The sequence below is a fragment of the Panthera tigris genome, chromosome D1 (genome assembly GCF_018350195.1).
Source record: "Panthera tigris isolate Pti1 chromosome D1, P.tigris_Pti1_mat1.1, whole genome shotgun sequence".
NCBI classification, from domain to species: domain Eukaryota; kingdom Metazoa; phylum Chordata; class Mammalia; order Carnivora; family Felidae; genus Panthera; species Panthera tigris.
Window position 1 is genome coordinate 2,883,921 of NC_056669.1, and position 24,109 is coordinate 2,908,029.

Consider the following 24,109-nt stretch of genomic DNA (forward strand, 5'->3'; position numbering starts at 1 on the left):
GTTTGGCACACACACCACTCCACAGCCCAGAGGACCAATATGCCCAAGGAATACTTGGGTTCTTCTGTCTAGAGGGAAATAAAAGGACACATTTCAAACGAAGCCCTGAAGTTGGGGCGAGGAGCACACAGATGGACGGGATGACCAAGCTAGACTTCTCCCATCTTGTCGAGTAGTTCAGACTATCCCCAGAGAAGCACCCCTTTTCTGTGTGTTGTTGACTTGGCCGTCCACACTGGAGATCAGAAGTCAAGGGGCTGACAGTTCGTATGGACGCAGTCTGGTGGACTCCTAGTCGTTCCTCAAGAGCCAGGTCCAGTAGCCCCTGTGGAATCTCCTTGTTCTGGGTGTCTCTGACCCTCTCCTTGGACCCACCACACAGCAAGGGGTGCGTCTTTCTCATCAGCTCATCCCCAGTCATCTGCACTTAGTGATTGCTCTGTTAATACTGAATGTAAAAACCTCCCACTGAAAGACTGACAAGAATAGGGACTGTGTTCTGTTCTCCACGGCTGTATCCCCAGCTCCTGGTATCGTCCTGTACTTACCAGGCGCTAAAATAATACCTATTACATGGATACACTGATGAGAATTATGCAGCGCATTATATCAGCGCTGGTTCCTGCCCAACTGGGTGGTTTTTCCGAAGGTCTGGCCGCTTGGTCCCTCCCACATCTGTCTGGTCCATCTCCGGGTCAGTGACTCTGATCTTGTATCCCCATTTCCTTCTTAATACATCTGCCTGCACACTCGGCTAGTGCTCTAGAGTGAAGGGGTTTAAAATTGAATTTGTAGCACGCCTGGGTGACTCAGTAGATTAAGCATCCGACTTCGGCTCAGGTCATGATCTCGCGGTTCATGGGTTCGAGCCCCGCGTAGGGCTCTGTGCTGACAGCTCAGAGCCTGGAGCCTGCTTCTGATTCTGCGTCTCCCTCTCTCTCTCTGCCCCTCCCCTGCTTGTGCTGTCTCTCTCTCTCTCTCTCTCTCTCTCTCTTTGTCAAAAAAAAAAAAAAACATTAAATAAATAATAAAATAGAATTTCTAGCTACTTGTTTTAAATTTCTTTTCTGATAAACAGACCTCGGTTTACTGGATTGTCTGTAACTTCCGGAGTTCGTCCGCATCATCCTCTTCCTTGCTGCACTTCCCATGCTCTTCCCGGTGAGGCCCTTGACCTCAGCCCACACTCTCGCTTCTGACTCTGACCTTTCTTCTCGGAAGTGCATAGTAGAGTCCTCGCGGTCTTTTATCCTGGACTTCTGGGTAGATTTCTGTCTGCTTAAGTCCGTACCACTGTGTGTGCCCTGTGTACCCTGCTCTCTCTGCTTCAGGTTCCTCCGCCATCTTCACCCCACTCCATCTGTTCTACATGGTTTTTAAATCTACCAGATGCTTCTATTTCCCATCTCTTTCCTGCTTAAAATCAGTCTTGCAAAATTTTTTACTAAAGAGAAGTTCACCTCCTTAGGGCACGCAAAGTTAACAGTATCTAGACCCGACCTATTTTTACAGTCTTTCTCCTCCCCTTGCATTGTTTTGTAATTATATTCCAGCCAAACTAAACTGAGCCCCTCTGTTCAAACATTCTCTGTAGTTGGCAAATATTTGCTTTGTGTCTGAAATAACACTTTCATTCCTGTCTGTTTAAACCCTACTTACTCCACTAAGATTCATCTCAAATGCTACTCCCTAAGAGCATGTCCGGACTGGAACTCGGATCCAGGACTGCTCACACTCAGCGGGTCCCAGCCCGCTGTCACCCCTGGTCCGTATGAGGCCCTCCTTCTGTTTCACCCAGCTACATAGGCCCTTGCAACCCACCCGTTGATCCTGTTCCTGCGCAGCCTTTCAAGAGCAACCCTTGGAAGGGGGTTAATCTATAGCCGTTGATTCATGTGTGTGCCAGTCGGGCCACCGGTATGTAAGTGGCGTTGGGCTGCGGGGCACGTCATGCCTTTTCCTGTCGTTCAGTGCCGCGGTTGTGGGAGTCCTGCCCGCCTCTCCGTGTGGACGTCTCGACTGTGGCTTGTAACTGCTGCCTCGTTTTCTGCCAGCCCACTCACTCCACCTCAGCCCAAGTGACCTTTAAAAACACACATTTGATCGTGTCATTCAGTCGCTTAGCATCCTTTAGCGATGTTTCATGTCATTTAGGATAAATACCACAATCTTGACACGTCCATGCGGCTTTCCAGGCTGTGGGCTGCAGGCAGCTCTTCAGTTCCCACCCTTACCCTTCTTCCTGTGGGTCCTTGTGCTGCAGCCACATCAACCTCGTGCTCCTCAAACCCGCTTCATTCTCCGTTTGGCTCTGTCTTCGTTGGGCTGCCAGATTAGCTTGCACTTCCTCAGGGAAGCCTTTGAGGCCTTGCAACCTCAGCTGGGTTCCAGAGTCTTAAATATTCTCTCCCATTCATCTTCTTACACTCTGCATGGTCTGTATATGTATTTATCTCTGGGTTCAGTTCTTCACTGTAGGTCTGACCCACCCTGACATCAGCTCCATGAAGGCTCAACCCTTCCCCAGTCTGTCTTGTTTCTGGCCAATGGGCAGCCTACAGTAAAGCAAGTGCTAGATGAACAGATGACCTAAGAAAAGCATCTTACCCAAGGTCAGACACCTAATGAGAAGTCAGGCTCAGGACAAGGAAGTGTAGCGCCTTTTCCCTTCGTGAGTGTGATGGGTCTTTGAATGTAGTGCTGTGGTGTCTTCTGTCCATTTCCACCTCAGTGCCTTGTGGACTACAGGTGCTCACTACCACAGAAATGCACGGAAGTAGCAAGAAATGAGACTGTTGATTATGTGGCCTTACCTTTGCACTGAATGGCTACTTAACTCTTCCATGAAATCTGCAAATCTTAGAAATCAGTGGCAAAAAAGGGCCATTGCCATTTTCTTACATTCATATGCAGACAGTAACTACATTTTCCATTTTTTACCAGGTTGAAGCTGTTTTTATTTTATTTTATTTTATTTTATTTATTTATTTATTTATTTATTTATTTATTTATTTATTTATTTATTTTACAATCATAAGGTCAAAGCTACATTCTGAAAGTGTTGCCAGGAGATTCTGACTCAGAAAATGTCTGCTAAAATGTATGGAAGCTGAGTTGCAGACCATAGCCGAATAGAATCAATTTATGAATGTTCGCTTTATGCTCATTTTAATAAAGGAAAAAGACGAATGACCTCTGCTTAAAAGAGGATGGATGGATTCAACTTTCTAAGGATATTTCCTTCACTTCAGGAGAACTAGAATAATAAACTGTCATTCTCCCCAATTTGGTTTCTGCCTGAGCACCTCTTATCAATGGGCCTGTCACAATGCTGAAATTGGGAGCTCTTGCTATGTTGTTTTATAAAGCTAATTATCTTGACTCCTGCAGTATCAGCAAAAAAAAAAAAAAAAAAAAAAAAAAAAAATTTAAAAAGTGTCCCAAATAGACTTTTTCCCCGCTTACTTAAATTCCTAGCAGTATGAGTGACATTGCCATGTTTTCACCAAGTGGTGTATTTATATTACTTACTGAATCCAGACCTTGAAAACCAAGAATGATATTTTTTCCTGTTGTCTTCGAAAAGTTAAATTATTTGGAAGGTCATACTATTTTAACTTGGGGCGGTGTGGATAGGTAGGTGAACAGACAATGTTGCCCCTGTTTAGTGTGACCGGAGAAGACACGGGGAGAAGAGTTCCTGGTCCCACTAGCCTGTGTCAGCATCTGACGGTCTGTTATCTGGGACTCACTCCTTTGGTTTAAGGTATTATGTTCATAGGATTCTCGTATTGATAAAATTGTATCCAGTCTTCAGCTTTTACCTGTTCATTAAGTGTTTCATCTTCACACACCCATTAGCCAGATGAGGTGTTAATACCCAGTAACAGAAAAGGAAAGCTGAAACTCAGCAAGGCTCGTTGATTTGCCCAAGGACTCGGAGCAAACATTCAGGCCTTCTGACTGGAGTATTTCGTCAGTATCACCAAGTGGTAATGAGTATTTACTGCACGTGCTTTGGGGCTTTTACGAGTCAGTTTTCATAAATGTAAACCTTTTTTCCTTTCCAGTAGACTCTCGTTGGACAACCTTTTACTTGTTTTAGAAGCGGCCGTCCCGCCAGGAGCTGCTTTGTCCAACAAGTTTTATCTGTCTGGTGCTGTCTGCACCTGTCAGGGCTCCCACCGTCAAGTCCTCAAGCTCTTGACAGGCCACCTGGTGGGATTCAGGAAGGCAAACAGGATGAGGATGAAATTCTTGAAGGAAAAAGAGGATGCTAGGCGGTTGCCTCTGGCCTCAGGTGGTTTAAAGAGGAGTCCAGGGGTCATATTGCATTTACGGACGTGAAGCAGGTCCTCGAAAAGGTGACAGAGGACTGAAGCCAGCGTGAGGGTGAGAAGTGGCAGTTGCAGTAGTCACAATTGTCTATTCACAAGTGACAGTTCTCTAGTATGGCAGCTTAAGCAAACACAGGAAGTTCATCGCCCCCATCACTAGATGGAAGAAGAGAAGAGGGAGTGTGGGTGGAGGGTGGCTTCAGGGACGACTGTAGTCAGGGATCTGAACATCGGGACGCCCTCCACTTCTCATTTCTACTCTCCTCTGTACAATTTCTTCTTTCTCTGCTACTTTCCTGGCTGGGGTAGAGATATTTAGGAGATAAATCTGATGAACCACTTTGGGTCATATGCCATCTTCTTTGTCAATCCACGTGGATGGTCGCAAGTTTTGTGACAGCCCAGGTTGGGTCATGTGCCCACAGCTGCAGCCGGGGAGGAAGGCTGGATTGCCGGAAGAAGTGGAAATGGTGCATTTATTGCCTTTCAGACCAGGGATAGATCATGGGGAGCTCGTATGCCTTGCCTAAAAATTCACAGTTTATCCTATATGCAGAGCTTATCCATTGCAGGACTTAAAGCAGGGAACATGTAAGTTTTGAGGTCAAAAAATAATTCTGGTAATGATGTAAAGGATGAAATGGATTCCCTCCCCCCCCCCCCAGGTTGATTGAGGCATAATTTTTCCAGCTTTATTAGTATATAATTGACCTGTAACATCACGTTAAGTCTAAGGTATACAGCATGATGATTTAGCACGCGTATACATTGTGGAGTGATTATCTAAACAAGGTTAGTTAACACATCCATCACTTCATGTAGTTACTTCCGTGTGTGTGTGTGTGTGTGTGTGTGTGTATAGTAGAAGTGGGGGTACAGAGTAGGGTCATGCTTTAGAATCGGTATCGAGATAGAATCTATAGGATTGTCCAGGCTTGGAGGTGGAGAGTGGGAGAAGATGATATTTCTAGCTAATGTGATTGCGTAAGTGATGGTGTAATTCACAATGTACAGGAAACACGAGGAAAAGCAGATTTTCCAATCATCTTCTTTATAAAGTCATTGTAAGTCCTGCCCAGTTTTTATCTCTGGGTTACCGGGCAGTGACTGTGAGCTTTCTTAGGTCTTATGTGTATGTATAGCTGTGTATGCATTGCACCTGAACTGCACACTACTTTTCAAATCTTCTGTAAGGGGAGCCTGGGTGGCTTATTTGGTTATGCATCTAACTCTTGATTTCGGTTCCGGTCATGATGTCATGGTTGTGAGATCGAGCCCCACGTTGGGGTCCACACTGGGTGTGAAGCTTGAGATTTTCTCTCTCTCTCTCTCTCTCTCCCTCCCTCCCTCCCTCCCTCCCTCCCTGCCCCTTTCCCATTCTCTCTCATCCTGTGAAAACAAACAAACTTCCTTAAAAGTTGGAACAAGGAATAGCTAGAGTGGATATGGGACATGTGTCTGCAAGGATCTCAGTGAAGAGCTTGGAGATTCTCCATGAGCATCACACATTCAAGATTCTGAAATGGTCTCAAATTCACTTAATATCTTTCTATGTGGATATGGGTTTTCATGGAATTTTGCTTATGCTGCCACAGAGCTCAGGCTCACCGACTGTACCGTCTTGACACGGATAAAAACATCTCGTTCTTGATTGGATCTTACTGTCTCAAGCTATCAAGTGCGTTGTTTGTTTTATGGTGTTTTTACCCATAAATAACAGGAAGAATATTAGCACATACTTCCTCAAATCATTTTGACAAGCTTTCTAGTGTGATCTTTTAAGATTCCATTATATAACAGTTTCAGGTCATTTTATAAGAAGTATTTGTATTTCTGAATCTCTGTCTTCTAGACCAGGGATTTCGAACTATGGCCAACAGCCTGGTTGCTAGTTTTTGTTTTGTTTCGTTTTGTTTTAATGTGGTTTTTTCGGAATACCGTCATTCCCATTTGTTTAAGTCTGTGGCTACTGTTGTGATAAAATGGCAGAATGGAACAGTTGTGATAGAAACCAGTTAGCCTTCAAAGCCTAAAATGTGTATTCTGTCTCTTTTTAAGGAAGAGTTGTGCCAGCCTCTGTTGTAAACTATGATTTCTTGATAAGGGGAGATCCTAATTACAGCTAACATTCTTATTAAAAGCATATAGGGGTGCCTGGGTGGCTCAGTCGGTTGAGCTTCCGACTTCGGCTCAGGTCACGATCTCGCGGTCCGTGAGTTCGAGCCCCGCGTTGGGCTCTGTGCTGACAGCTCGGAGCCTGGAGCCTGCTTCCGATTCTGTGTCTCCCTCTCTCTCTGACCCTCCCCTGTTCACGCTCTGTCTCTCTCTGCCTCAAAAATAAACGTTAAAAAAAATTTAAAAAAAAAGCATATAAGAATAGGGCAGTGAAATACTCTTTAAAAAAAAATCTGTTTCCTCTGTCAGCTTCCTTTTCTTCCTGCAGTTCGTTCTGTGTCTGTAAGTTTGTGTGAATCTGCTGCATTTGCCCCACAAACCAGTCCAAGTTGGTACAAGTGGACCAACACCAGGGTACGTGTGTTGCACAGGTTGATTTTTTGGGTGAAATTGGAAAAAGAAAATAGATCATAAATATTTTCTGCTCCTGTTCTGCTGTTCTCCCTATGGCAGAGAATTCTTTTTCATTCAGAGTATTTCTGGGAGGAGCTAACAAAACCAAGACATAATGCTCTTCTCCGTGCCTTCTGGTTTCAGTTTATTTCCAGGGAAACAGAGATGTCACAGTTGTGTCACAGTCCTTCTGTGTCTGGATATATATGAGTCATAAGATCTGTGGACTGAATGCACATTTAGTGAAATGACTTACAGTCTCTCATGTGATGCTAACCTTTTTGTAATTCAGGTCCTCCCTTAGGCAAAATGAGGTCCCTTTCTGAAGGAAACAGAAGTTAAAAAATACAGGTAAAACAAACAAACAGAAGCCCGTATCCCTTTGCTGAAACAGGAAAGGGAGAAAGCAGTGGTTAGAGTCCCAGTACCTGGGGGTGGTTTCACATAGTCTTCCGGGATTAGTTTGAGTCTCTGTGCGATGACTTGGCCGCTGTGTGACCTAAGATCCATTTCTTATCTGTAATGTGGGATAATAATAGATCCTATTTTGTAGAGTTGTAAAGGAGATTAAAAGAGTAATTGCACGTAAAGCACTTAGCATAGAGCCTGATATTTAACAAATGTTCAACAAACGTTAGCTCTATTAATAGGGGCAATAATACTTGGAAGGCTTATTACTGTCTTAGCTCAGTCTGCCGTCCCCAAATACCATAAACTGGGTAGTTTATCCACAGCAGGCATTTAGTTTTCAGAATCCTGGGGTTTGGAAATCTGAAGTCTTGATGCCGGCCAGCCGGGTCAGGTACTAGTTAAGACCATCTTCCAAGTTGCAAACGGCTGCATTCTCCGTGTATCCTCAGGTCAGAAAGAGCGCCAGCTATGTGTCTCTCAACGGCCTCACTTTGTAATACTGCCACACTGGGGGGTTGAACTTCCAACATACGGATTGGGGGAGGGCACAGACATTCAAATCATAATACCCATTACTCTTAGGGAACAAATTATGTTCCAAGAGACTCTGGAATAACATCTATATACACACATTGATTCAGTGGGAGGCCAGGGGTTTAATGGAAATGAATGGCTACGCAGAAGCTGACAGACACTGAGAACTGGCCTGAAGGGGAGAAAATAGGACTGAATGGAAGACAGTCTTACCGGTATTTATATCTACGCTTTTAATCACATGCACTCTCGTCAGTAAGAATATGTCACCAGGTGAGTAGAATTACTTACTTAGAAGAGATTTTCAAAGTGGCCACTGCTTTATTTAAAAATAAGTTGATTACTCATATTTTTATAAATATGAAATTAAGAACACTATATTTTACTGTGGACATTAATTTTTAATAATGAATATGTAGAGTATTTCAATTTAATTGATATTTCTAATCCATCAACAGTGACCAATAAATATACATATCTTCTAAAACATTAGATAGTCACAGGGAAAAAGTAGTAAAGGAAATAACAAATAAAAACTAGGACCCTGTCTTTTCCTACCTGAGGAAGAAGACGAAGGATTTCTACCCGAAGGCCTGGAGATATGGCCTTCCTCTCTGTAAAAGGAATGATGTTACTGAACAATATCACACTGACGATTACTCTTGTCCCTTTAGCTGTATGGTAAGCTTGTGGAAAAATCTGCAACCTGGTCATCCTTCTTGTTAAGTTCTTGACTTCAGAATACACTGGGGATATGATGGCGCCTTAACTTAAAAACAAACAAACAAACAAAAACGATGTTTTTCATTATTACCAAATTTCAGTAAGAACATTTACCTGGTATTCCATTTCACAGATCTTCACGAGTTCTCCAGGGATCCTTCTGTACTTCCTTAGTCACATGTGGTCTTTCTAAACTAGCTTTAAAATGGATTCTTTTCGTTAGTAGGTATTTAGGCTTTCTTGGGCTAGTCATTTTTCCCCCCAGAATAGGTTTATTTTAGAAATTAAAAACTCGAGATCCATTAATGTTTCAATTACCAGTGATCTTCCTACTGTAACTGACTGCGGAGTGTAATATTTTAAAAAACATTTTAAGAGTTATTTTAGAATTCTGATGATAGAGAGTAGAAGAGAATCCTGATTGTATTAGCAGAGTTGCAAGAGAAGCTGCAAATTAGCTAAAGTTATCTTCAAGAATAGAAAACAGGGATGTGTTTGCCAGACAGTGAGGATCTGTGGGTGATCCTTGAGGTCAGTCGATAAGCTAAGGTTTTACTTGAGTTGGGTTGTGATTATCTTCGGTAAGCTGTAGAGGTTTCCTTTGGAGAAAAATAAATATGAAGCAAAATGTGAATGGAGTCAACTGTGTAGTGTGTGAAAGTAGATTTCTTTTAAGAGATTACCTGTGTGCTCATCTGGGAAATTTAAGGCCGTTTTTAGTATTGCTGCTTTAGAACATCATACCGCACATAATTCCATCTGCCTTATGACGAAGCTAGACTGCTCTAGCAGTCAACAGAGAAACAACAGAGAAACAACATGGAGACATTGTATCTGTTTAAGTCAGCATTTGTCTTTCTTTTGGATTGCCAGCCTCCCTGAAAGTAATTTAAGTCCGTGAAGTCACAAAGCCGCTGCTGTCTATCTCAAGTTCAAAGCTGTACCTACTCACTTACGGAGACTATAATCATAAGTTGTCTGATTTGTCAGCCTGTCTACTTGGTGGGAACCTGGGAATGTCAGGTCCTGTCATGTTTAGTCCTTTAATGAGCCCCGATGAGTCACATGAACTTCGTCCTTACTCTCCCCCCACCTGCCGCCATTACAAACACGCATGTGGGCGATTGGAGAATCTATAAAGGGGATCGTCCAAAGTCTGTTCCTGAACTCAGGCAATGCCTTCTGTGAATCTGGAAAGTTGGGAAAAGCTGAGATGCTAAAGGTAGAAAACTATAATCCAGTATTCTCACAGATTACAAATACTTGGGCTCTGAGAGGTAAATTTACTGTTGACCAAAAATTAGTGGCAAAACCAGGAGTGGAAACTAGATTATTGATTCCTGTGTCAAAAATATAACTTGTATTTTCACTTAAAAGCTACATTATAGATAAAATTTTTACTTTTAACAATATGTACTGAAATGGAAGGATTATGTTTAGATTTATGTGCATTCAGATTATTTTGGATAAATTCCTTCAGTTTTCGATTCAGTTTCTACTTTAGCTAGTAATGATTTGGAAAATTCCACTAAATTATTTTTTCCATTATTTATTTTTCTGTTAAATTATTAACTCCTGTTGCCACAATTTTCAAAATAATAATTGATTTTCTGATTATATAGTTGATAAAAAAATCACTTTATAAAACTCGTAAAATAAGTACATAAAGACTTAGATGTGACTACAAAAATGTGTATGATCTCAACGTTTAAATAACCCACTAGTACCGTTTTGGAAAATTTTCTTTTGTTTTTTATTTTTAAATTTTTTTTTAATGTTGATTTCTGAGACAGAGAGAGACAGAGCATGAGTGGGGGAGGGGCAGAGAGAGAGGGAGACATAGAATCAGAAGCAGGCTCCAGGCTCTGAGCTGTCAGCACAGAGCCTGACCAGGGGCTCAAACTCAGAAGACCACGAGTCATGACCTGAGCCGAAGTTGGACGCTCAACCAACTGAGCCACCCAGGTGCCCCTGTTTTTTATTTTTAATATCAATCAAGCAACCATTAAATCTATCAATCATTTGTATTCATTTTCTCAACCTATTCTGGAGTATTCACAAGTTTTAGATGCTGGACATACATTAAATGTAAGACAAATAGCCCCTTTTGTATTTATATTTTGTGTTTCTTGTGAAAGTTACCATTAAATAACTTGAAAATAATAAATGATAACTATAATTGCAAGGAAGAAGAACAGTGTGTCCTCTGAATATATAACAGAGGGAATTTGGGTGGAGAGAGGCCAGACAAAGCTCCTCTAGGAAAGTGACATTCAGGTTGATCCTGAATGATAAGTGAAAGCTAGGTAAGGAAAAAGTAGGGGAAGGGGTTAAGGCAAGTATATCACGTTATACACCTCGCTTTTTAATTTTATTTTTTATTTTGAACATTAAAAAAACTAGCAGTAGCTGTCATTTATTATGCCCTGCCAAATAAAAATTGCCCAGTCTAATCTTCACATGTTTTAAAAGTAATCTCTACACCCAATGTGGGGCTCAAACTCACAGTCCCAAGATCAAGCATTGCACGTGCTACCAACTGAGCCAGCCAGGTAGCCCCTCGTCTCAACTTTTTAAAAATAAAATGAATGTAAATATAACTTTGGTTTTTTGTTTGACAGAGAGCGAGAGAGTGTGTGTATGGGGGGGTGAGGGGCAGAAAAAGGGAGTGAGGGTAGGAGAGATTGAGAGAGAGAGGGAGAGGGAGAGAAAGAGAGGGAGATAATCCCAAGAAGGCTCCACACTGTCAGCACGGAGCCTGATGCAGAGCTGAATCTTACAAGTATGAGATCATGATCATGACCTGAACTGAAAGCAAGAGTCAGACGCTCAACTGACTGAGCCACCCAGGCACCCCTAAGTATAACTTAATAAGTGAGGGATTTACAGGATGCTTTTAGTGCCCTTTATTGTATATTTTGAATATCCATTATTTCAGTTGTCTAAACTATAATGACAATATTTAATCAAAAATGCTTTTTGAATCTGTGACTATTTCCTTAATGTATATTCAGAAATCTGTAAAACCTTGGCTAAAAATTGTAATGATATTAATGACTCTCAATACATACTGAAAACATTATTTTAGGAAATATATCAATTATTCTAAAATTAAAAAAATTTTTTTTAATGTTTATTTATTTTTGAGAGAGACAGAGACAGAATGCGAGTGGGTTAGGGGCAGAGAGAGAGGGAGACATAGAATCTGAAACAGGCTCCAGGCTCAAAGCTGAACCCGACGAGCACAGAGCCCGACATGGGGCTCGAACCCACAAACCATGAGATCATGACCTGAGCTGAAGTCAGCCCCTCAACTGACTGAGCCATCCAGGCGCCCCATATTCTAAAATTTTTTTTAATGTTTTTGTTTTATTTTTGAGAGAGAGAAAGAGCATGAGTGGGGGAGGGGCAGAGAGAGAAGGAGACCCAGAATGTGAAGCAGGCTCCAGGCTCTGAGCTGTCAGCACAGAGCCTGATGTGGGGCTTAAACTCATGAACTGTAAGATTATGACCTGAGCGAAAGTCGGACGCTCAACTGACTGAGTCACCCATGTGCCCCACAATTAGTTATTGTAATGGCACTATGGGCAAGTTTCTATGTAACTGTACCTGTAATATATGTTTTTATGTCCAACAATAATATTTAAATTTGAAATTTTTTGAATGCTTGAACACTTTATTTTTATTTTCTTCTTTTTCTGTTTATGATCATTTGCCACGAAGGTAAATTACTATTTTGTGTGCCCTTCCTCTGTATTAGTATAATTTATTCATTGCTGTCTTTCTTAATTTTATTCTTTATCAGAAAGTTTTGCATATTGAAACTATTAATACATTGGATGTTTGGCAAATATTTCCTTATTCTTTATTATTTAGCTTTAGTATTTAAATATGTTATACAAGCATATTGACATTATCTTATTACAGATTTTGAAAGTAGTCTCTATCGTAGGTTATATATTCTATGTAGAGAGATGTTTAGAGAAGCAAACCCCAACCCCACCGTGATCCACACAGCCAACCTTGCTTGGCTATTTTATGTGAATTCCTGCAGCTTTTATTCTATATATTTACATATGTGCACATTCATAGAAGCTTTTCTTTTCCACAAAGATCCTATTCTATAAACATGGTTCTTCATGGAATTGTTATGTCCTCGAAATGACTTCTTGTCGTAAATTTATTTCTTTTTGGTACAGATAGCTCTGCCTCATTCTTGTAAATGTTTATATAATGTTTCACAATGAGAAGCTAGAAATAAAAGCAGTGTTGTGCTGGGAAATGTGTAACCACCGCCTCATTGGGGAAAGAACACTAAAGCCCTGATCTCTACCTTTACGGACTTGCAAGGTGGAAATCATCTCACTCTTGGTGGTTTCAGGCTGCCAGTAGTTTCACTGTCAGATCACAGAATTGTGAAAATAACTCTTGGCTTTTTGCCCCTTGCACAAAGCTGATCCTTTGCAGGCCAGCTTCCCGGCAGAGCCGACTGCTTGCGGGAGAAGTGCTCTGCAGCCCGGTGCTTCAGGGAAGTCATGGCCATGAACAACGCACACTCCTCCCTTTCTTTGGGGTGCAGAAACGGTGGCACAGTGCTGGAAATGGAGTTTCTGCCATCCTCTCTGGCTGGAGCCCTTGATTAGGCCAAGGAGAAGCAGACACTTCTATTCATCCAGGTTGTAACCTGAGTACCAGGGGCCTGCATCTGTCTCTCCAGGAATCTGACCTCTGGCCTTGAACCGGTCACCAAATTCTGGATGCATTTTCTCCCAATCAGTTCTGTTCCAGTGTGGCACCAATCTTTTAAACCAGTGCTCTATCAATGAATATTAAATTATTTCCACGTTTTCAGTTTTTTAAGTGTTTTTTTTTTTAATTTTTTAATTTTTTTTTTGAAAGGCAGAGTGTGAGCAGGGCAGGGGCAGAGAAAGAGGGAGACATAGAATCTGAAGCAGGCTTCAGGCTCTGAGCTGTCAGCACAGAGCCCGACACGGGGCTTGAATTCACGATCTTTGAGATCATGACCTGAGCTGAAGTTGGACAGTGAACTAACTGAGCCCCCAGGTGACCCTCCAGGTTTTCAGTTTTTAAAATATTGTTTCATAAATGCTATTATATATGCAAATATAAGATAATTTCTGAATGATAGAAAACTGGAATTTGAATTACTTGATTCAAAAACTTTCCATAAAACATGGCAGCATATCCTCCTGGATATGAGTTGCACTTTCCCTCCAATTCTTTTGTGTACTTGTTTCTCTTCAATGTTTCCAGTATTGTTTGTCTGAAGTTTTGAATTGTTTCCAAAGTAGAGGACACAAAAAGAAGTATTTTGAGCCATTGTAACTTGCACTTTCTCACTTCTATCAGTATTGATCATATTTATACTTCCTTCCATGTGTTTTGTATTGATTCTTGGAAATCTTGTTCATATAATCTAATTTCTAGGTATGTTTTTTTCTTAATATATAGAAGGTTAATATATATTCTGGGTGTTAATTTTGATCGAATATTAAATACTTTCAAATTATCATTTATCCTTTAATTTTGACACTGGTGCTTTTCCTCCTCCAGAAGTTAATGCCAGTCTTTCTTCCTTACGGCTTTTGATTTTTATATCTAACTTACTGTGTCCTTTTTCATTTCATGTGGAAGAATATTTTCCTACATTGGCTCTGTAGATCTCGAAGAATTGCTTTCCTTTCTGGTACGAATAAGTAATAGAAGTTCCTAAATATTGCTTGTCTGTTTCTTCCAGTGATTTGGAATTCTCCCACCTTCGTTAATAAGGTTATGATTATAGACTCCTTACTTCCATGGACTTGTGTTTCCCTGTAACAATACGATAGCTTTATCATCGTCCTTCCTTTTGAAAGTTATCCTGTGCATTCTTGAGCATTTTATTTCCCGATGAACTTGAGAATCACGTCAGGTTCTGTAAACTGTCTTTGAGAAATTTTCTGAATTTTTTTGAGAAATTTTCTGAATTCAGAAATTGTACTGAATTTAGACAGATACTTGGACATTCGACTTCTCTGGTAATTTATTATTATTATTGAGCCTTCTTTATCTTCTTCAGTAAGGCTTTGGCATTTTACTACATACCTCGTAACAATTTCTCGTTGTGTTTATCCCCAGGTGCTCGTATCAGTTAGGATTCTAGTTGCAAGCAACAACATTCTCTGGACAAAAATAGGCAATAAAGACTTTTTCCAAAGATATTGGGAGGCTCACAAGTAGGCACCAGGAAGCTTTTCAGTAGGGGATAGTGAAGCACTTCCAGAGTGCTGAGAAAAAGGAAATACGGTGACACTGAACCAGCCAAGCACAAGCCAGGATCTCTGCCGCTGCAGTAGATCCGGTCCAGTCGTTCTGTGTGAACTTGAGTCGTGAGCTGGACGTGAAAGATCCTGGAGAGGCCAGGGGGGTGGAGCTGAGGCAGGATATGTGTCCTCTGTACTCCAAGGAGTTGGGAGGGAAAGATTTACGTCCTTCTGACTTCCACAGACGGAGTTGGACTCCTGGGATTATTTCCCACAAACACTGTATTTCCTGGTGAAGTGCTTCCCTCCGTGGAACTGGGGGTGTCTGTAGGCAGTGGGGGAGGGTTGGGTGGCAGAGGCAGCCCGCGTACCATGATACCTTCTGGGGGTCTGTAGGGAAGCTGCTCAGTGTTATATGCTTATCCTGTATTTGCTTACTGAACGCTTTTATTAAGTGAAAGAATTGTTCACTTGACTGGCATAGAGATTTTCTAGATACATCTTTGTATTATAAATATAAATTATTATACATATTTATAAGCATAAATTTTTCTCTTCATGTCCAATATTGCGTCTTGACTTTTCTTATTTTATTGCATTTCTTTTTGGCCTTTCTGGAGCCTGTTGTTTGTTTGTTTTCTTTCTTTCTTTCTTTCTTTCTTTCTTTCTTTCTTTCTTTCTTTCTTTCTTTCTTTCTTTCTTTCTTTCTCTCTCTGTCTCTCTCTCTGTCTCTCTCTTTCTTTCCTTCTTGTTTATTTATTTTGACAGAAGAGGGGGCGAAAGATACAGAATCCCAAGCCGACTCCATGCTGTCAGCACAGAGCCGAATGTGGGGCTCAATCTCACGACCCTGAGATCATGACCTAAATCGAGATCAAGAGTTGGATGCTTAATCTACTGAGCCACCCAGCACCCCAAGCCTATTGTTTCATTTATCTTTTATAGTTACTATGTCCTAAGTAATAATGCCATATTGTTTAGATAGAAATAGTAAATAGCTCTATAAACCTCATACTCAAAACCAGATTTTCCACAGCCACCCTCACTTGTCTTCCAAATTCCTCTCTCTAATGACAGTCACTTTTGATTCTTCCATCTATTTTTTCTGATAGTTGTATTCATATTTCTGGATGGTATATCTTTAAAAAAAATTTTTTTTTATTATTTAGTTTTGAGAGACAGAGTGAGGGTGGGGGAGGAGCAGAGAGAGAGGGAGACACAGAATCTCAAGCAGGCTCTAGGCTCTGGGCTGTCAGCACATAGCCTGACACGGGGCTCAAACCCACAAACTGTGAGATCATGACCTGAGCCGAAGTCAGATGCTTAACTGACTGAGCCACCTAGGTGCCCCTGGAAGGTATATCTGTAGAATTCTTTTTGTTTGTTTAAGTGTTTATTTAAATTCCAGTTAACATAGAGTGTAATATTTGTTTCAGGTGTACAACATAGTGATTCTACACTTCATTACATCACCCGGTGCTCATCACAACAAATTTCACCCGTTCCCCACCCACCTCCCCTTCAGTGACCATCACTGTGGTCTCCATGGTTAAGAGTCTGTTTGTTGGTTTGCCTCATGCTCCCTCTTTTATCCACTCTGCTCATTTGTTTTGTTTCTTAAATTCCACATATGAGTGAAATTGTATATGTGTCTTGCTGTGATTAATTTCGCTTAGCAGAATACTCTCTAGCTCCATCCATGTCATTGCAAATGGCAAGATTTCATTCTTTTTTTATGGCTGAGTAATATATGTGTGTGTGTATGTGTGTGTATGTGTCTGTATGTATATATATTGTATGTGTGTGTGTATAAATCACATCTTCTTTATCCATTCACCAGTCAGGGGACACTTGGGCTGTTTCGATATCTGGCTATTGTAAATAATGCTACTATTAACATAAGGGTGCATGTATCCCTTTGAGTTAGTGTTTTTGTATTCTTTGGCTAAATACCCAGTAGTGGCAATACTGGATCATAGGGTTAGTTCCATTTTTAACTTTTTGAGGAATGTTCATACTGTTTTCCACAGTGTCTGGACCAGTTTGCATTCACACCCACAGTGCATGAGGATTCTTTTTTTGTCAACATCTTTACCAACACTTGTTATTGATTACATTGTTGATTTTAGCCATTCCAACAGGTATGTGGTGATATATTATTGTAGTTTTGATTTGCCTTTTCTTGATGATGAGTGATGTTGAACATCTTTTCATGTGTCTTCCGGATATCTGGATATCTGGATTATTTGGGTTTTGTGTGTTGAGTTGTATAAGTTCTTTATATATTTTAGATACTAACCCTTTATCAGATATATTATTTACAAATATCTTCTCCCATACGTTGCCTTTTAGTTTTGTTGATTGTTTCTTTTGCTGTGCAGAAGCTTTTTATTTTGATGTAGTCCCAATAGTTTATTATTGCTTTTGTTTCCCTTGCCTTAGGAGACATGCCTAGGAAGAAGTTGCTACAGTCAGAGAAATTACTGTCTGTGCTCTCCTCTAGGATTTTCATGGTTTCAGGTGTCACATTTAGGTCTTTAATCCAGCTTGAATTTATTTTTATGTATGGTGTAAGAAAGTGGTCCAGTTTCATTCTTCTGCATGTTGCTGTCCAGTTTTCCCAACACCATTTGTTGAAGAGACTAACCTCTTCCCATTGGGTATTCTTTATCTTTAGAAACTCTTCAGAAGTTTCAATTTTGGTAGAGATTACTGGTTCTCCTTTAACTTCCTTATGTAATTTCCTCCTTATTTCCCTGCTTTTATTTTCCCAACATAATTGCAGTATAATTAGTGAAACCAGTAGCAGGCTCTTACACTATTCTGTGTAGGTAAATACATATGTATGTTTTCACTGATGAGGCCAAAAGTATAGATGATGTATTCTTTACTCATATTATTTTTCCTCATATTTAATTATTGCCTTATAGCTTTTATTTACATAATTATCTATTTATCTTCCATCACTTTTCCCAGAAGCGATGATTTTCCACACAAGCCCTAATTTTTACAGCGCTAGAACATACCACATCACACATCTGGCTTGTCGTTTTTAAACTCCTGGTTTTCCTCCTCCTCCTGCTCCTCCTCCTCCTGTCTTCCCTCCTGCTGCGGTCTGGACCGGTCACTTGTCACCTGCTGCAGGGCAGGTACCCTGGGACCCTCTTTAGCCATCCTTCATCACGTGAGGCCTCTTTTCTGGATCCCGTACCTTCCTCTTGCTTTACTTTCCACGAGCGCCTTTTGTAAAACTCCCTTGGAAAGGGTACCTGGAAGATTAACTGTTAAATCTTTGGTTATTTTTAAATGTCTGTGATCTGTCGCACGGTTCGATGGAATTCAGTCATGACCCTGCACGCTGGGCTAAAAATGAATTTTCCGCAGAATTCAGAGGGTGTTTCTCCATTTTACTCTAGGAAGCAGACTTGCTGTTCCGCAGTCTAATTTCGTGTTGCTTCTGACCCTGTCACATGCCCAGCTCCTGACCCACCACCTCATGCTTTTAAGATTATCTCTATTCCACGTGGTATCGAAACGTCATGATGACATACACAGATGAAATCGCTTGTTCCTTTTACTGGTCTTTCACTAAACCCTTTCAGTATTGACATTTAATGTGTGCCTCTTTTCAGAAATTTTCGTGCTTTAAAAAAATGTATATATTAGTTGCATACACAAATACATGTTTTTATCTGCTCCTTATCCTTGTTCTCCTTATTTGGGTTTCTTAGCTGTGCCTAGGAAGCATTATCCGGCAACCCTGCCCCTCACCGTTGTGCCAGAACCATCTGTCACTGGGTTGCATTTTATTGTTGCTCCTGAGGCCTGATTTTATCAGTTTTTATCAAAATGACTTTTCTTTTTCAAAATAAAATGTTCTTATTTGAGCATGTGTGCTCAGCAGTTAGAAGCACGCATTACTGCCGGCGCCTTACCGGCAAACACGGATATAGGACGAAGAAGCTGGGGTGAGGGTCTTGTTTATAATATTTTTAATATGTTCATTTCTTACATGGTATGAGACAACTCTTGTGGTCTTGGAAATAACAAAAGTCCAGTATCACATAGCCATGCCCTCATTTACGAATTTTTTTCAAGAAAATGAACCTGCTCTGTGGGTTGGAAATTGGAGGATGCTGACTTTGATGAAATAAAACCTGAAGCACGTTCCCTGGACCAGAGGGGCTCTCAGCAGGTACAAGGAGGCGAGAACATCAATGAATGAGAGCCAAATAGATAAATAAATACAATGGCACACCATTTTCTGTTGCCTGAGACAATTATGGTTTAGAACTTTATAACTAACTGTGACTCTGGAGTTTGTTTTGTCCAGAAAAGAAACAACAACAGTGATCACTCACTCTGGAAGAATACCTTTAGATATTTTCATTAAACCCCCAAACAAATAGGATACTGTATCACATTTGCAGGTGCGAAAAATATCCAGAGTTTCACCCACTCACCTGTTATTTAGCCCTTACTAAGTGTCAGACCCTATACTCTGCACAGTACAGTCAGTCAGAAATTAGACTCATTGACCCTGATTTCACAGAGCTTAGTCGGGTAGGTGTGCAATCCGTGTCAAATAATCACACACACAAAACGTGTAAGGGTTTAGGACACATGACATATGCTGTTGTCAGCATTCCATAGTGGACTTTGTCCTTTTTGTTCATTCAAGAAGTGTTTTAGAACTTTGGCTTGTGGCCAGGCTTTGTCCTCTGGTGGGAAATACCACCCAAACAAGTCAGACACAGATCTTGCCCTCAGGGGAATTACAAGCTAGTAGATCCTTAGAAAGGACAGGAAATACGCTGGAGGTTATAAATTTGGGAAATAGGGAGCTGAAATTCCAAAATTAACACTTATTCTGATGCCATAGCCCATCGTCCTCTATCTCACACACCTTTCCTAAGTTCACATGTGTTTTTGTGAACACTGGTCTCTTTGCTTGGGTAGCTGCCCCGCAGGTGGACGTCCTTCCCGTGTTGGAGAACTCCCCACACTGTGTGAGTCTACAGACACTGAACACACAGGTACTTTTTTCCAGGTCGCTGTGCAGAAACAGGTCGGGCGTGTGGTCTTACCAATTCCCTATGCTCATCTCCATTTCATTTAGGGTTAGGTGTCTCAAAGGAGGGACCATGTGTGAGTGTATTGACAGAGAAAACACCTGGCTTTAGGGGATCACAGTCACGGAGTCCAGTTTGCGGCTCTCGCAGCCACAGAGTCTGTCTGTGGCTCCGATATTCAGCCACGGAGTCTGTCTGTGGCTCTTGCAGCTACCGAGTCCATCTGTGGCTCTGCTGTTCTGCAGTGGAGTCCAGTCTGTGGCTGTGATAATCAGCAGTGGCAGCGGGAATGGTCTCATTGTGCTGTGGTTTTGACTCCAGTTGTCCCTTTTTCTTACTACTGTTGAGTCTGGTTCTCCCTCTTTCTCACGGCTGATGAAATCATCTCATAGCGTCATTTTCTATTACTTACAACCGAGAGTCCAGGCTAATTCGCTTTGGATTATTTCATTGCAAACACCGACATTGCCTGGCCAACAGTGGGTTGGATGACAGGGAAATGAAATTTGTTGTGTGCTAATGCGGAGTTCTCTATAATTTCCTCCTTCCTTCCTTTACTGTAGGAAAAGGTACATTAATAAGAATTAAAGTATTGAAAATGCTTTCAGGACCATGACTTGTGTCCTGGCAAAGATAATCCACTTAGAATAATTTGGCTTATTGAAACCTATACATTGATTCGCCCAAAATGAATGTCTACAAATATCCAGACTTTAACTGATAGCATCTTCAAGACAATTGAAATCAGTGATAAACCAGAGATACTTTCCTTTTAGTCTGCTCCTAGTAGCTGTTAACCTTTTATTCTTATTTTTTAACTTGTCTTTCAGATTTTTGTGTGGACATAATCATTTTAAAAATGTGAATTGAAAAATCTGTCAGTCTTTAACCTCATATCACCAAATAACTGAGCACTTGTGATTTTTTTCACTTCTCAACCAGTAACTTTGATATCATCTGCATACAGCCTAAAGAAAATGTCAGTCAGGGAATTTGCCGATTCTCAGAGCTGTGTTCTAGCAAAGGAGGTTTCTGACTGCCCCTGCGTTTGTCTGTGCTGACTGGTTTGCTTACCAATGCCTCGTTCACCTTGTGATTTATGAGGAATTCGTTTTTCTGAGTTTTCACTAACATTAATCTACACAAACCTTCTTTGTGTTGTTGTTGAAATTTAAAAGAGCTTTATGTTTGCCCCCTGCAAAGTTTGTCAAAATAAATACCTATCTGGCTAAGTAGAAATTTTCTGTGATACTTATTCATGATAGAAATTGGTAAAGACTCTTTTGATTCAACGTGTTTAATTATAGGACCACGTTAATGGTTCTGAAAAGAAAAATGGTTACACTGTCCACATTGTTCATTCTGTCAGCCTTTCGGATCTTTCAAGGATATTGGGGAGCCCTGGCCACTGGGCATATGGTCTGTTGGTTAATACCAGGACATGTCAACCACCACATCTTAATCACATGCCGGTTAAACTCTATATGCAGTAATTTGGATATTTCTAGATATCTGGATGTTTGATAGATGGATACCTACGCAATTAAAACAAATTCCAAATGTTTATCTTTGAAGCCTATGTTGCCATGAACTGATGCCTTTAATGGCTTATCTAAAGTTCATGGAGAATAAGGAAAAGTGCTGTTATGTCAGTGTCCAACAAAAATAAAGTGCAGCACATAGATAAAAAGATACATCCTGGTCCCTAACCCTCAGATACAGGTAAACATCTCTATGTGAAAGCAGATGCTAGTAGAGCTTTGTATCAGTTCCTTCTTGCCGCATTTACTCCATTGCCATCATCACTGTGTCTCTGAGTTCATCAGCGTTAGCTTTGCTGTTTCTTTCTTTTTGATCAGTTTCTTTGGGAGTGATGTTTTTCAGATTGACTTCATGTACTTTTAGCCGTATTATTTATTTACGTTTTCACCATAGCTTAATGTACCAAAATACGTGAGTGCTATTGACCCTTTGTCCTGAGTGACATTCTGTGCTACAGTTAATATTTTGTAAGATAAAAGCTATTCACAGTAAGTTTGTTTTAATATTAAACCAAAGACTTAATGAAACCTTTCTACCTCAGATTTAGGGGTGGGGACAAAAGAGGTCCAGATAACTTCAGCAGGAGGCCAGCATGCATGACCAGTGCCTTCATCCATTCTCTGCCCTCGTTTTCTTCTTGCAAGATCTCTAAGTGAATGAAAGGCCTTTTGTCTTCATCTGTCATTGGGGAAGGTTTAGTTTCATTCTCTTCCAGAACGGAAGGGACTCACGGTGCCCTGAGATGTACCGAGTCTCAGCTTCCTTCTTGTTTTATTACAGATACTAGTACTGCAGTAAGCTTACATTTGCTTGTGCTGTTTGTATTGCAAATACTTACACAAACGTTGTCACTTTGTGTGTCCCACGCAGTCTAACCAAGTATCAGTTTTTATCTTCACTTTATAGATAACGACACTAAGGCCCAACGAATTCCGTAACATGTGATGGCTCGATGTGTAGATTCACTGTTGAGAAGGGCTGGTTCCAGAACCCGTGTCTCCAAGCTGAGTGGCCTTTGTAGTACAACACAGCATCTGTCAGTTACTATGCTCGTAATAAGTATTTACCTGGCCAAACCCCTATTTTTTGGACCCATGATAAAGCCCACGGCCACTTTTATTGCCTTATGGCGCCAGGTAATAGGGATTCAAGTTCGATGGTGAAGTATCAAAAATACTGCTTTCTAGATATTGCAGTGTAGTGAGTGCAGGCGGGAGCAGTTTGGTCGTATTGTAAGATGAGAATCAAATTCACTTCGGTATCAGAGAATTAAATCTGTGGGATCTCTCAGTCTCAATGGACAGCGAACTGACCCTTTAGTGTTACTTACTTACAGCTTTTCTCAGAGTTAGCTTCTTACGAATGGGGACCGATTTCAGCTTTTCTCAATCATCTTAAGAGTAAATATGAGACTATAGAATAACAGTGCTGTTCACTTGAATTGCATTTTACAGGTTTTTAACAGCCTGATCTGATAGGAATCCTGGGGGGCGGGAGTGAGTGGGTGATGGAACAAACAGGTTTTAGAATTCTCATTTTAGGGGCGCCTGGGTGGCTCAGTCGGTTAAGCGTCCGACTTCGGCTCAGGTCACGATCTCGCGGTCCGTGGGTTCGAGCCCCGCGTCGGGCTCTGTGCTGACTGCTCAGAGCCTGGAGCCTGTTTCAGATTCTGTGTCTCCCTCTCTCTCTGCCCCTCCCCCGTTCATGCTCTGTCTCTCTCTGTCTCAAAAATAAATAAACGTTAAAAAAAAAAATTAAAAAAAAAAAAAGAACTCTCATTTTAGAGATGAAAAACTGAGACGAAGGGGCTCGTCCAAGCACACAGATCCTGAGCAATCATCTTGGGGCTAGAAGTCCGTTTTCCTGACAGTTGGGTTTGCATTTCTCCTAGCTCCCTACCCCTGCCTCCCACCACCCCCCCCCCCCAACCCCAGCCCTACCAGGGTTGGGGGCTATGCCAGCGCTCCCGGCAGGTGGCGTTTTGTGATAGCGAAGCGGCGGCCACACTGTTTTTTTCAGTTCTGTTCAAGAGAGGATAGGTAGTCTGGACACGAGCCTTCGTGTCATCAAGCGGTCAGAATTCCTTACGGTAAAACCCAAACGCTCGTCCTCAGGTGATGCGTGGAGGAAACGCTTTCTGGGGGTTGTAACGTGTAAGTGAACGTCTGTACCGCGTGGCCCTGGGTGCTGCTCGGTGCCCTCCCTCGATTGAACCCTCCCCCCCCCCCCCCCCCCCCCCCCCCCCCCCGTGGGTCACGCCCGCGCCCTCGGGGGTCCTCGCCCAGTCGTCCGGTTTAAGCACACCTGCCTTGAAACCGAAGCGTGCGCACGGGACAGGATGGCCAACAGCTGGCCGTTTGTCCGCTCACACCCGGCCTGTTGACGCGTGGCTCGCCCGTGGGAGCCGACGGGTGGGGATCCCGGAGTGCGTCTTCCAGGACGCAGACGTGTGGGGGACGGCACAGCCCCGTCCCCGCAGAGGAGGACGCGCCCCTGGGGAAAGGAGGAAGGCGGCAGCGACTGGGAGCACAGCCGGTGAGCGCGCGGAAGGGGGGAGGGGCGTGCCCGCCGACGCACCTGCGCGGACCACGCGTCCCGCCTGAATTGGCACGTGAAGGACGGGTGCCCGGCCGGGCTGCCTGCTCAGGTCGGGGGGCCA

General features: G+C 41.9%; 2 long non-coding RNA genes across 6 annotated transcripts; one reads left to right on the forward strand and one right to left on the reverse strand.

Moving 5' to 3' along the window:
* Positions 1-6,771: 6,771 nt before the first annotated feature.
* LOC122231382 lies at positions 6,772-23,642 on the reverse strand. 2 transcript variants are annotated; one of them, XR_006208599.1, is made up of 5 exons: positions 23,391-23,642; positions 22,289-22,463; positions 8,409-8,619; positions 7,334-7,422; positions 6,772-7,132 (listed from the first exon to the last, which is right to left on the reverse strand). It is a non-coding gene; the product is annotated as an uncharacterized LOC122231382 (long non-coding RNA). The 2 variants fall into 2 exon arrangements; XR_006208598.1 differs by lacking the exon at positions 6,772-7,132 and adding an exon at positions 7,156-7,227.
* LOC122231383 lies at positions 7,140-19,086 on the forward strand. 4 transcript variants are annotated; one of them, XR_006208603.1, is made up of 3 exons: positions 7,140-7,256; positions 7,766-8,123; positions 13,041-13,379. It is a non-coding gene; the product is annotated as an uncharacterized LOC122231383 (long non-coding RNA). The 4 variants fall into 4 exon arrangements; XR_006208601.1 differs by lacking the exon at positions 13,041-13,379 and adding an exon at positions 18,935-19,086 and having other exon boundaries at positions 7,141-7,256; XR_006208602.1 differs by lacking the exon at positions 13,041-13,379 and adding an exon at positions 8,418-8,505 and having other exon boundaries at positions 7,141-7,256.
* Positions 23,643-24,109: the final 467 nt, after the last annotated feature.